Below are 13,394 nucleotides of genomic sequence, written 5' to 3' on the forward strand. Positions count from 1 at the left end.
GGCAGGGCAGCATCATGAGCAACTTCCACAGCAGTGGCAGTGACTCCCATCCCACTTACACCAGCTAAATAATTCAGACCAGCAGGACTCCAGTATAGCTCTCACTCTGGCAGTTCAGGTAAACCAATTGGAATAATTCACCTAAGACTTTACTGGATTTTGACACAGCTAGTCCTTTTATTGTTTTGTATTTGGTTTATTTAATTAATTTTTGTGCAAGAGAGCAAAATATAACTGATTGTATTATACGTGTTATCTCAAATGCCAATAGCCAGGCACGGCTGAGCAGGTGTCTGTGCGAGACAGCCGATTGTTGTTGGTTGCTGTGAAAAGCTGGCACGATTTCTGCAAGCGTTCCAAGACTAGAGGAGAAGAAAGCACTTCATATTTTCATTATTCATCCCTTTACAGATTTACTTTTAATTCTTTCAGCAAAGCAGATTATTAAAAGCAATGACCTGAGGTCTTCATTCAGATATCAGACTTGCAATCCTGTATAATGTGCGCTGCAGGGCAGAGGTCACACTGACGAGTCTGTTAATGCAGTCGCTCTGGGATAAGATCAATCTCCATACTTCACCATATTGATCTAATAGCTCATTGGCACTTCCCTCTTTGAATTGATTAGCTCATGTGTGAAAAGAGATTGATGGGTTTCTGACCCTGAGGAGACTGTCAGGGCACACCCATGGCAGGGGAAGTGGATGTTTTCGCTGCTTCATTTGGGTGGCTCATTATGTGGATTCCTCACAGGGAATAAGGGTCATAACATTGCTTTATGAATTATTTACAACAAAATATCAGGGTTTTGCTTTATTTGATGTTCTTCCCGTACTGAATCTACTCTAAGCAGAGCATGAATAAATACACATGAACAGGCAATGTACCAAATATTTGTGTAAAGGAAACCACCACATAAGTGACCTTAAAAAGCAATTTTACTAATATAAGGTAATTGTAATAGATAGGAGGGTAGAAATAGACTTCATGGGTCATCTAGTCCATTCCCCTTATGCAATGACAGAATATTGATGATATCTAGAAATGAATTACATTTTAATTGCATATTCTGGATAAGTACTCACGGTGAATCTAGTTCAGACTTCTCAGGGAACTTCATAGCACACTGCACTGTGGAAAGAGGCAACTTGCAAGCAACACGTGAGCTAAAAAATAAACTATACACATTTCTCAGTTGTTAAAAGTAATCTAAAAAACCCAGATTTGACTCCATTTATCACACAGCCATATATTTGCAAAATGCATATATTTGACACAGTAGATTGCATTTTGGTGCTGTGTGTGCTCATGCAAGAGAAAATATAAAAGGAGCTGTCGCCAGAAGCTGAATTTAGAAGTTGGCTTATGTTAGGTTGTACTTAAAAAACGTGTGCATTATCAGAGCCTTCACAGATACAAAGCAATAAAGCTAAGGACTAGCTCCTTGAAGTCTTCTGTTGAAGCCCAAGCACTTTTATATTTCTGTCTGCATATGTACTGTAGATTCAGTCTCAAAAACACTTTAAATAATAATTAAATCATTAAATAATTTCTACCATCCAATCTCAGGATAATGTACTACACCATACCTAGGATGCTGTTACATAAGTTGTCAGGTTATACAGTTATGCCTCAGTACAAAAAATATTGAGCAAAATATTCTCATGGTGTTGGGAAGCTGATGCCTATATTTATGTAAGGAGACAGTGTGCTTCACATATAACATCTTGTTGTATTATTTAATTGGACATTCTCGGTTTCTTTTGGGGGCTGGCAGCTTAAATTGAAAGACAATTTTATTTACAGAGAAGTGTCCATGTATGCTACATGCAGTCAGGCAACCATTTTCTACTATTAGATTTTTGGTAACATAACCAGGTACTGCACAAACACATAGTAATAGGCAGTCCCTTCCCTAAGGACCTTATATTCTAAAAGAAACAGACCCTCAGGCAGATTAGTTAAAAAAAAAGACAGCCAAAGAGAGAATTCAATCCATTACCTTTCAGTGAAATTACGCTGAAGATTTGTATAATCTTGCATTCATTTATACTTCCAAATCATTCAGGCTATTTCTTGTACCAGGAAAATTGCCCTGGTATAGACTACTGTAGCCATATTAAAAAAAAATTCTAATACATATCAGAAAAACTTAAAGGCACAGTCACAATACACTTTACTCCAATAAATCTGGGATAAATTTTGGATTAATCAATACATCTTCTTACATTTGGGTATAAAATTAGTATTTTAGTCACAGTAAATCTTAAAAAATAAAACTCACATTAAACCAAAGTAATGGTTCTCAGACCTAGATGAGTAGTAGATTGCCAGACACTTGAACACAAACTATGCAAAAAATAATCTTTTGAAGAAAATGTGGCCATTTTATTACAAGCTCTTGTCCATTGGCTGAGTTTGTGCCATTCTGGTTAAAACGTGGCTCACACAGTTGCGGGGTGTGTGGTGCACTCGTGGGCGAACAGGAGGTAACCAGAGAAACCTCATTCTGTTGTTCATCAGCCCTGCTGTCATTCAGAAATGAGCTAAGAAAGACCTAATAAAGTAGATGCACAGACTGTCTCCCTTTTTTTCCAAACACACAACTAATCTTCTATTTCATACAGGAACTCAATTTAGAGACTCAGAATTCTGATACCTGTGTCCAGCTGTGACAGCAGAAAGAGCCAGAGCCTGGCTGATCTGTGTCACGATCCAGTCGTTTTTACCTGTAAGGTTCCTGCTCATTCTGTGTTTTGTACTACAAAAGTTCCTCTCACCAATATAACAAGCAGGCTAAATAAAAAGTGTTTCTTCAAGGATATTTTTAAACATTAACATTAATCCTAACTGCAGTACTAATGACTGCACGGGACGTGGGTGGCATTGTGACAACCTTATTTTAATGATACTTCAGAGATTTCCGAATTAAAATACAGGAAACAGGAAGTGGGAATAAATGAAACAAAGCCAAACTAAAGGATAAATGGAAAAAACATTTTAGTACACACTTGCCTATTCCTTAAACATTCACTCAATCAGCACTTCCTGTGGTTTTTAATAGCATGGCACTCTCTGCTCTTTTACACTTGACTTTGTTGAGAAAGGAGCTATTTTTTTGAAGATGATGTTCATAGATGTAAGGATTTAGCTAGATGGTAGTACCTGCATGCCAAGAGCCTCCTGCAGTGCTTTTAAGATGTAAAGAGAAGTACTAAGCCTTTTGGATCATCCCCATGTACAGGAACTCATTGGATCATGCATGACTTGTTCTCGCTGCTTCTTCACAACCTTCTTGTATGACTTCAGCTTCCTTTGGCGGTGATTTTAAGCAACTTTTTCTATCAAGTCAGATGGATACTGGTTTAATACATGACAAGCCCTCTTCATAACGCTGAATTTTCTTTCACTTTCTTCCTTATCATTAAGTCATTTTCCTCTTTATTTCTTACTGCTTTGCTGTGGCTTTTTGTGGATGTTCTGTTACAAAATAGAAGAAAACATAGTAGAGTCCATATGCATGGCACATGCAGTATTTTACTATAACACCAGCCTCTAGTGTCAAAGGTGTATTACAGGTGACTTTCTATCCTGTTTAGCACACTACAGCTCCCAGTCTTGAGACTTCAGATCCATATGTTTCCATGATTCAGCTATGGGCAGAAGGAAATAACTGCCCTTATACACTTACATATTTGTCAAACGTATTAAGGGGACTATGAAAAGTAAAACATAAACCAACATATTTTAATTCCTGAAAAAGACTGAAATGCTGTGCCATCCAAAGATAAAGAACATTTAAAATATAAAATTGCTGATTTGATGATAACTCGAAATGGTATGGAACATCCAATGTATTATAAGCTTTGTGTGGTTTATCAGTGGCCAACCCTGGATATCACGACCACTTACCTGGAAAATTGATTTTCTCCCATTTACACTGCTGTTATGTTAAAATAACTCCTTTTTAGTCATGACATCAGAGGATTATTTGCTTATTCCCATTGCTATAACTGTGAATACAGTCCAACGCTGCGTACACAAACCAACCTTTATAGGTGTCATCCGTTAAAAGAGTAAGGTTATACTACTCCACATACTCCACAGCCCTTTGAACTGCTGTATTGGAAATAAACATCAAGCTTGTTAAAAGTATAACTTAAACAAGAGCAAATTTAAGTAACTCTTGTGTTAATGCATGCAAAAAACCAGTGTTTAGGGCACACAGCACTTGAAAGAACGAGACCCTAAGTGTGTTGAGAGATTGCCTGCGTGTTACCACATTAAAGAGTCTTTCTGAAATTAGCATGTCTCTTGTGTCACAAGTTAAAAATATTTTCCATATTATACTTAGTTGATTTGGTTTTAATAGAATATTTATTTTGCAGAAAATAAATTTAGTTCTTACTAGGACTTTGTCTTTAATATGGACAATCCACCCCTCTGTGTTGTACTGACCTCTGTCAAAATTCGATGTTGCTGTTTTCTAAGAAATTTTACAAATGAGAGCTAATGTAGGAGGTGAAGTTTGCCTATAGACTCTTATTCTAAGTGTCAGCTGGAAAAATGGGGTAGCTGTAAGGAAAATGAAATCATAATTTATCCAATAAATCACCAAACAGGAAAGAAGCATTACATATTAGAAATCCTTTCAGATAACACTAAAATATGTGTGACTTGGAGAAGACCACAAAGACTTTAATCAAAGGCCACTGTACAATAGAGTGAAACTGCTGATTCAATATATTAGGAATAAATTAACCACCAGTACCATAAAATTTAGTAGAGTCAGTCTTCTGATTCCCCAGAAGACATAGTTGTGCATCCTAAAAAGCAGATCAGACCCGCAAGGCTAATGATGAATCAAGTGGGCCTAAGTCTGTTTTTGTTTATGTGGAAGTCAAAGGACTTATGTTCGTGCAAGTGAAGAATATGGCCCAGCACATTTTTGCAGTTAGTTTGTTGACACCAGAAGAAAACAGGTGTATTTCTAGAGTAATTCAGGGGAACAAAACAGCTTTAGTACCAAATTTGCTACCTAAGCTACACAGTATTATCTGATTTCTAAAAAAAAATTCTAGACCCAACTATGCATAAACCTAGGCTGTACTAACATCAGTAGAGATACTCACAGGAGTAGGATTTTGAAAGTCAGTTCTATGGGTCCAGTGTTGAGGAAGGCACCTCCTTCTTCACCCTGTGAAACAGATACTGAGAAGAGGAATTTATTTTTCTCTTTGCTTATCTTTGCATTTGCTTTGACAGGGAAGAAACACTGCATTGTAAGCAAAATATTCAGTTAGGACTAAAAAGAAATCCATTTCTTATTTTCAGTTAAAAAAAAAAAAAAAAACAAAACCCACACAAAACACATCACACCTAAAAAAAGAACCCAAGAAAAACACATTCATAATTCATCAGAAATAATGCTGACTGTGAAATACTAAGTCATTTTCATACAGTTTTTGCAGAGATAATTATTAGGAAAAGGAGGGAAAAAATAGGAGCGTTATATGTTGCATCTGATGCACTCTATAATATATATATGCACACACAGAGTTTATTGTAACAACCCTTTCATCTAATATTTGAAGAACTGAAATTTGTTGTTTACCTTCTCCTTAATAGAGAGGAGTACTCTCTAAATGAAGTCCAAAGATCCAGAAGAGAAGGTCTGCTGCTTGCCCGTAGTCCCTTCTGCAATCTGAGGCCCCTAGACTCACGCACCTCCAATTATATTCCTGTAAGAGAACGGGAGGAGTTTGAGCTGATGGTCAAGGCTGCTTTTTATTTAGGTATTTTGACTCAATGGAAGGTTAGCACAGAAACTGGAAAAAGGCTAGTCACTGCTGCTTTGATCCCCTCTCATGGTGATCTCGCACACAGCTGTCCAGGGGCAGGTGAGGGCAGAAGTGCTTACAAAGCCATCGCTTTCCACATGTGCATTGGCTAAGCAGGAGACACCATGTGCCATTCAGAGCATGGGCACCACACACCACTTCACATTTTGCAATGGTAAAAACACGGGGATTTTCAAAGGTGTAGTGTTGCTTTGTGCTATAAATTCCTTGTCTGTTTTCTCTAAAAAAGCTGAAAAGTGGCTTGATATTCCAAATATTAATGGCTTTGAGAGCAGGGAGTTAATGAAACATTTTAGTCCTTCTCTCTTGCCTGCTGTTGAATAAAGAGTGAGCATATTGGCCTGTCTTTCAGTGTGCACACACCCCCCACACTGCACACACCAAGTTTATTTGCACCTTTATGGTGGTCTCTTTACATGCCGTAAAGGAGCAGGAAAAGGCACACACTGAAGTGTTTCTATATTGTATTTCATCTTTAAATAACGAAAAAACGTAAAATGTTACCAGATTTGGACTGATTTTATACTCACTTCACTCTAGAGCTAGATGGCAACATGACAGTCTTCTAACCCTACATGGGGTTGTAAAGATCCCTCCCTGCTTTTACTTCGAAATTTTATATAACACGCAGGTTTCGAGTAGAGAGCTGGAACAATCATAGTTAATATTAAATCATTCTTTCTTGAACTTTGTAGCATTTTATTACTGAGGTTATAAGCAGTAATCAGATTTTATTAGGGCATTCACTGATTCTGAAAGTTATGTGCATTTCCTTTTAAAACCACATTGGCTGTTACGTGCTGCCTTGTGACAGCAACCTTGCACAGGAGGTTTCCCACTGTTAGCAGCAACCCATCTGGAGAGTCCAAATCCTATTCTACATATGTAACGATTTGGAAACCATGCATGCATTCAGGAGTGAAAATTAGCCTCTGGAGTGCACTTGTCTTATAAAACTTTGATTTGGGGCGATTTGCTTCACTACAGCATAAGAAAATGGAGTAACAACTCGAGCTATATGTCTGCAATGACTTGTGAGTGATCTCCTAACTACAGCTGAAAGAAAGTTCAACCATCCCTTGAACCAGTGTGCTTCAGGCTGAATAATTCAGACAGATGTTTAATCACTTCATATTCACAAAGAAATGGTTATTCAATGGCCGTAGAATTTAAAAGTGGCACTATGAGATGAATACTTCATGTTATTTCTATATCAGCCTTCCCTTTTAAAAACATAAGTAAAAACAATTCAGTTGAATCCAACACAGTTTTATCACATAAATTTGAATCATCGCGGGATTTTTTTTAGTCATTAGACACCCTTTTAGATTTTTAGTAGCAGAAAAGCCTAAAGCTATAGTGGAAGTTGATGCAAATGAAAAGAGATGAAAAAAGATTCTCCAACTTGTCAGAAAGGGAGGTGTAGACTGGGTAAAAGGTGAGTGCACTCTTTAACTGAATCTGCAGCAATAATTGTAAGGAAAATATTTAACTCAGAGCAACACAAAAAACACATGACCCCAAAACTTTTAACAAGTAATTCATCAAGTGCTGGCTGAAAACACCTCTTCAGAAGAAATTTCTTAATAAATCCGCAGTTGTTGGTTACAGTATGCTAAATATTGTGAAACACTTTCCAAAGAGAAAGACACAGTGTGGTTTTGATAAGATTAAGGTGCATTTCAGCAAAGCATACACATTATTCTTCATTTTACTGTTTGGCAATTTCTATGTTCTTCAGAGAAAACAAAAGTTTATAATGATTAACATTCTGTGCTGTGGGAAGCATACACTCTACAACAATACCACTCTTGTGTCACACTAGCCTTCCTCATCTAAAACATCAGCACAAATAGTTTTTCAGATGAGTAACCAAAATTTCTGAGATAAGTCCTTCCTTTAACTACAATTGATAACAGCGATTGTGTATTGCAGTGTCAACAGAGCTTTCAGCGAGCCTGACAAACTTCCACCAAGTCCCACACCAAAAGCTCAGGGCCCAGCTGAGTGGGAGTCCAGGGTTTGGCAGACAAATGTGATACCCCCAACACCCAGCCCAGCTTTTTCTCCCACCAAGAGCCTGTGTATTCACCACAGTGCTCAGGATTAGAACTTCAAATTCAGAGCCTGTTTCTTCCACTCTTGGAAATATCTTATGTGGCTTGCATTATATTGTATTAGATGAACCATGTGAACTAATAGTTACGTCTAAATGTATGCTCATGCATGCTTGTTTTCTAATCCTTGTTAGTGGAGAACTCAGAAAAGTGATTTAAAGTCACCTTATGATTCCAGCTGGCAGTGGAGGAACTCAGGTGTGCCACCAGTGAATTCTGTGTTCAAACCTGTATTCAGATATTTAACAAAGTTCACTGTGCAGATGAGCAATATACAGATGTGAATATTTCACAGCGGACACAAAGAAGTGTCACAGCTCCATCAGGCTCCATGGTCACCCTCAGGAAAGGGGCTGAATGGACTTGAGGTGGGCGGACAAGTCTCTGTATCTCTCTTTTCACAAACCTGATTTTTTAATTTTTCTAAATGAGGAACACTATTTTCTAGTGAAACTGCAGAGTAAACTAGTGTAGGGAGCACAGGGACTCTTCCATGCTTGGGGCATAGACTCTCCTACTGCACTGTGAGTCACCTGCATCCATTCCTATCCTGAGACACATGAATTCCTCCTGACCCAGCCATACACCAGTTCAGCTCTGGTGCTTTGCTGGGAAGAACTGGGGTGGCCAATGGCTGGGACAGCAAGGGGAGTGCACAGGCTGCAGCCAGCCCTTCCCTACTGCTGTGGCAAATAGGCTCTGCAAGTAGTGATTCCCTCCTGGGTGGGGCACAGGGAGACGGCACACTAAAGGTTTCTTTCAGAGAGATCACAATACTGAAATATTGTCAATTAATACTGATACTGTGCACATTTCTACCATGAGGTCACTGAAGATACGTTTCCATATATGAGAGAGGCAAAATCTTAAAACCTTATCAGAATAGAGTGTATTGCATTCTGGCCATCTGGCTGCACACAAAATATGCCAGTGAATATTACATGGGCAAACTCACTGCACAGTGTCTCATTCACCATGTCTGACTCTTCACCTATCAGCCCTCCAGATGCTGGGAAACCCTTTTTGCATAGCAAGTTATAGTCTTACATTAGTTTATTGTGGCTAACACAGCACTTAGTACGCAGCACAGTGGGACGGTGCTGGGTGGTTGTGGCAGCAAACGTTTGTTTTCCAGCTTATGATTTGGGGAATATGCTACAAGTAGTCCAATCAGCATGAGATACAAAGTTATGGATGACTGCAAATTTTGACGTGCTTCCTTGTCCTCACTGTAAGCACAGTTAAATTGGATTTTGGTACAGGAAATAGAATTTACCTGTTTCCATGTATTAATGCTATCAGAAAACTATCCCTGTATCCCAGCTGTTCGAAAGCAGACAATGCACATGCCCAGTTCCACCTCCTGTCTGTGCTGGCAACAATCACCATCTCTGACATAAAGTACTTGCTCCTTCTCTGCCCCAGCAGCGACACTTACTTTGACACAAACTCTTTAATGCAATCTCATAATCCTCACCTTCAAGGTTTTCTCTGAAATCCAGCTTCCTTATGTCTTCTCTCCTCGCACTGCCTCCCCGTTCCTCTCCTTCAAAGCCTCCTCATAAGCTCTCTCTTCGCTTCCCTTGTCACTTAGCAGCAGTTTTACCAGTATGATGTTTTACTCCTTTCATACTCATAATGTTATTACTCTTTCGTGCCACCCTGTGTGCTGGAAATGATCTATTTCTTTTGCATCAAATGCCTCCCTTAGCTTCCTCCACATCTTTTCTTAAAAGCCATTTCTTCAGCAACAATTCCCAGTTATGCTCTCCCTACTGTCGTGTCTTCATCTGGATGCCACTGGCCAGAGAGGACCTAAATTTAACCATTTGGGCCCAGTATTCACTCACACTTTTGCTCAAGGCTGGATAGCTGTAAAATGGGTATCTCATTTGACAACTTGCTTAGGTAAGACATGGGTTATGTTATCCTCGTGTCAATGTTCTGTTATGGCAGGAAGCAGCAGCAAATTTGGGGAGTGTTCTTCAGCAGCCAGGCTGTACGACGTTCAATTTTTATTTGTAGGCATTCCTAGTAGCTGGGACAAAGTACACTTTTTTTCTTGCTGTTGTTAAAACATTGATTTTACTCTTAAAGATCTCAACAAACTGAAAAACCTCAAAGTTTAGCCAGTAGTAAAAGTTTATTAGCTTGTTTCTAGTTCAACATATACCATGATTGAAAATGATGCTGATTATAGGAAAGTCCCAGTCTGTAGCTAAGTTATCTTGGTGGAAGAACCTTATCTTTTCTCCTGCTCACCCTGTTAGTGGTGGACTAGCATGCTTTGGCTTTAGACTCATAAGACTGAAGTCCACAAGGTACTTTTTCTGCAGAGGACCTTCCTCAGAACTCACTCTCACCTTCCGCCACTAAAACTTAAGCCTCTCTGCCTTCAGGATCAGGTTAAGGCACATACTTGTTTTGGCAAACGGCTGATTTTTTTATTTTGCTAGATAATATGCTTCTGCAACTCATTTACTGATGTGCCACAGAAACACAAAGGTGTTTGTGTTCTGGCTGAAACTACACACATCATAAAATTCACCAGCTCATTCTAACATAAGAAGTGATGTGTTACTGGTTTTGTTCAATGACATCTATATTGTTTTCTATTTTTCATTTCATATGCATTAACAGAGACAAAGTATGTGGTTTTCCTCATCTAGGTGCCTTTCAGAAGTAGACTGGGATTGATCACTTGCCCTGCATTTCAGTAATCCATGACCCTCCTTAAAGTCATCTCTGTTTCTTCCTAGTGCAAACTGGGAGACATTCTGCTGCCCTGCCACCTTTCATAAAATTGCAAAACCAGCTGGATCTAACAGTCTTCTGAAGCCAATACTCTGTTTTGGATGTGTGTTGTGCTTTTTATGCTATCCATTTTATAGGCTTTCACTGGTTAAATTACGGTGAATAAGGAGGAGCAGATTTTGTGAACCACTAGCAGATGTTCATTGTTGCTAGTTTTATGAGTCTCGCTGAACAGCAGGAACAGACTAAGTGCAAAACATTTTTGTGTGTGTAATTTTGCCATCTCATACTGTTCTCACAGCACTGGCTCGGTAATGATATGATAGAGCTTGGGAGGTAAGCTTTGATTGCCGGCTAGCTGCTGTTGGGACCTTCAGAAAGCCAGACCTGTAAAGTGTAGTTTGTTTTTAAAAGCCTGTGGCTGAGACAGATGGATTAGCTGGAAATATGTCATTTATAATGTAATCAAATGCTTGACCTCTTATTCAGCTATTAGTTGTTATGACATGGATGCTGAATTTTAAACTGTCTCACAGTTTAATTCAGATGTAAGCTGTGATAGCTTTGTGTGAAATGCTAATTTTGGATGAAATTATCATGTTAGCATGATTTATTTGATTTTTGTAACACCTTGTTGTACAGAGGAGAAAACAATCACAAAATAGTTTCGTATAAAAAGCAAGAGTACTAGAATCTGTAAATTTCAAACATTTTCTTCAAACAATGCCTTATTCTAAACCTGGCCCAAGTTTTGGTAGGCAGTGTATCAATGTGGTAATTTACTGTCCTCTCTTGAGCTAACAAGTCACTTGGCTGAAATAGTTTTGTTGTCAAATACATGTTGTGGGCAGAGGAAGAGAACTTTAATACAGAGTCAGCCTTGCTCTGTGATCTGAACAGAAATGAATTATCCTGGGCACAGACAGCATAGGGACAGAGCAAGGCTGAGTTTGTGATAGCAGTAGCTTTACTTTGGCTCAGCAATATATCCATCTACAGAGTCCACACCTCTTTCTTTCCTCTACATTGCCAATGGATATGCAGCTCACAGGGGTTACCTGAGCATACACGTCTTAACTGTGACAGTTGGCAGAACAGCAACTGTGATAAAAGATTGTTCTTGATACTGGAAAGCTAAAGCATGCAAAACATCAGAAATATCAGAACCAAGAGTGTTTGCAAAATTCAAAATTCAGCCCTTTGTGTCTATGTGTTAGTATCTGTTACAACACAAATGAGATTAAAGATAAAGTAAGAATAGGAAAGACAATCTTAATACAAGCATTAACTAATTCTGCAGTGGTTGCAACCTTGAGATATTATTTTGGTGCAAATATTTGGATATAGTTTTCCTTGTTCTTTTTTCTTCTTTTTTTTTTTTTTTTAAAGAGCAAAGAGAAGGGGATAAAAATAAAAATAATAACCCCCCCCCCCAATAAAAAATAATATATATATATATATATAAAATCCTCTAGGAAAAGCAGTAGTGGAGGGAACAAGCTGTTCAGTGTCCCAGCACAGATGCTGCTCCTTGCTGCAGCCACGGAGCAGGCAACAGGAAGAACCAAGGGTCCAAGTGCAGGCTGTGTGAGAGAACAGGATTTGCTGCACACAGGTTCTTCGGCCCTTTTCTCCCCAGTGGCTTTGTGCTAATCTGCTCCCTTTCTCTCTCCTGATTTCATTTGGTTGCACAATCGAGCAAGAGGGGATAATTCGAGACAGCTACCTGAGGGGAAGGAACTGGGACAAGCACAGCTGTCCCAGAAGACTGTGATTGGGGAGTAGGGAAGGAGGCAAACAGAGACTTCTAATGAAGTTAAGATGTTAAGATGTTGAAGTCTGAGCTATATGGCAAGTGGCTGGAAAGAGGGAGACAATACTAGGTAACTCTCACAAGTGACACTATAAAAAATCTATTAGTAACAAACATTATTTCCTTCTCTACCACACAACCAAAAACAAGCTTGAAAGAATAAAGTTCAAAAATTCATCAGGTCATAGCTGATAAAACTTGAGAACATCTATTGCATTACCCAATTCAGCTCATGCAAGATCGCTCCTTATAATGCAGTTTCCTGTGCATTATGGAATCTAGTTCTAAAGTAATTGAAATTAGAACCCCTGAAAAACAATTTTATAGTTCCACGCCTCAGAAATTCTAGGCATTTATCCACTTTAAAGATTCTCTTTGCTAATTTCTTTTTTACTTCTCCTAATTTATAGCATTTTTAATTTGTTCAGCAATTGCTATCTGTGCAGGTTCTTAGATATTTTCTAACTACTTACAGGCTATTACCACATCTGCACCAGACAATTGTAGCAAAGCTAATGTATGCATCTCTTAACTCTTTCAGGACACATCTGAAGTCAAAGACTTTGTTTGATTTTAAGAATAAATCAGAAAGTTCAGTAGAGCACAGGTCCAGAGGATACTGGTGCTGAACTCTTTTCCATTTCCACGGAAGTCTTAATTATTTGACAGTCTTTAAATTGAATAAAACTGAATGTAATCCAGTTGCCACAGGAGTCTCTTTAGTGATATACTTTGTTGTCCTATAGTATGTACATCCCAAATAACATGGCACAAAAACTTAACGTAGTTTGCTTGTGCTGAGTGCCTCCTATGTTCCTTTTATTACCAAATGCAGCAGTGATGTGTCTC

The 13,394-nt window shown here is 38.6% G+C and overlaps 1 protein-coding gene and 1 long non-coding RNA gene across 4 annotated transcripts in view; one reads left to right on the forward strand and one right to left on the reverse strand.

Annotated features, from left to right (window-relative positions):
- Window positions 1-13,394, forward strand: part of NR5A2 (nuclear receptor subfamily 5 group A member 2) — a 90,812-nt gene that overhangs the window by 39,213 nt on the left and 38,205 nt on the right. The window lies entirely within an intron of this gene.
- The window catches only part of LOC135580118 (uncharacterized), a 28,185-nt gene that overhangs the window by 8,504 nt on the left and 6,287 nt on the right, over window positions 1-13,394 (reverse strand). The window contains exons 2-3 of the long non-coding RNA XR_010474338.1: window positions 5,615-5,741; window positions 1,086-5,211 (exon numbers count right to left, since the gene is read on the reverse strand). This is a non-coding gene — a long non-coding RNA (uncharacterized LOC135580118). The remainder of the gene's footprint in view (window positions 1-1,085; window positions 5,212-5,614; window positions 5,742-13,394) is intronic.

The sequence above is a fragment of the Columba livia genome, chromosome 8 (assembly GCF_036013475.1).
Source record: "Columba livia isolate bColLiv1 breed racing homer chromosome 8, bColLiv1.pat.W.v2, whole genome shotgun sequence".
In the NCBI taxonomy this organism is placed as follows: domain Eukaryota; kingdom Metazoa; phylum Chordata; class Aves; order Columbiformes; family Columbidae; genus Columba; species Columba livia.